Here is a 655-nt window from a genome sequence, read left to right on the forward strand (position 1 = left end):
ATTATTTGCTAATAACTCGATAAATAATAATTGTAGCGAGTTTGGTGTTATGATATATATTGCTAGAAATCGTCTATATTACAGTGATATCACGTCGAAAATCGTCTAGGACCGATACTTAAAAATTTTCCTCTTATTTGTGGGACTTAGAAAAATTTTCAAAGTTCGGTGAATTATGAAAAGTTGGTTATTTTGTGTAAAATAATATAGAAATGTTAAAATTTATTATATTTTGTGAAAAAAATTTTTATACTTTTTTCGCTCTAAGTTCCAACAGCCCCGCCGGGAGGTCTGTTGCCGCGGCGGTTTGCGGCCATAAGCGCGCGTGCTATTGACCGCGCGGCGCCGGCGTCCCGGCCGGCCGTTCGGTATCTATAAGAGAGTCGACGGTTCGGTCGAGTCGGTCGGTGCAGCGCGCGTCTGTGGCTATTCTACGATCTCGGTCGAGAAGCAGTCATGGGCGCCTCGAGACTTCGGTCTTGACTGTTTCGTACCGTGCTTCGTATCGAATTATTCTCTACACAGCATTGCCACGGGTCGGTGTCCTAGACCGAATGGCCCTTATGTGGCGAGCCTTCCCTTAGTGGAGGTTGGTGACTTGTATTCACTTTTGTGTTTACTCGTACTAACTGAGCATCAACTCTTATGTCCGAGC

The sequence above is a fragment of the Halictus rubicundus genome, unplaced genomic scaffold, assembly GCF_050948215.1.
Source record: "Halictus rubicundus isolate RS-2024b unplaced genomic scaffold, iyHalRubi1_principal scaffold0610, whole genome shotgun sequence".
NCBI classification, from domain to species: Eukaryota; Metazoa; Arthropoda; class Insecta; order Hymenoptera; family Halictidae; genus Halictus; species Halictus rubicundus.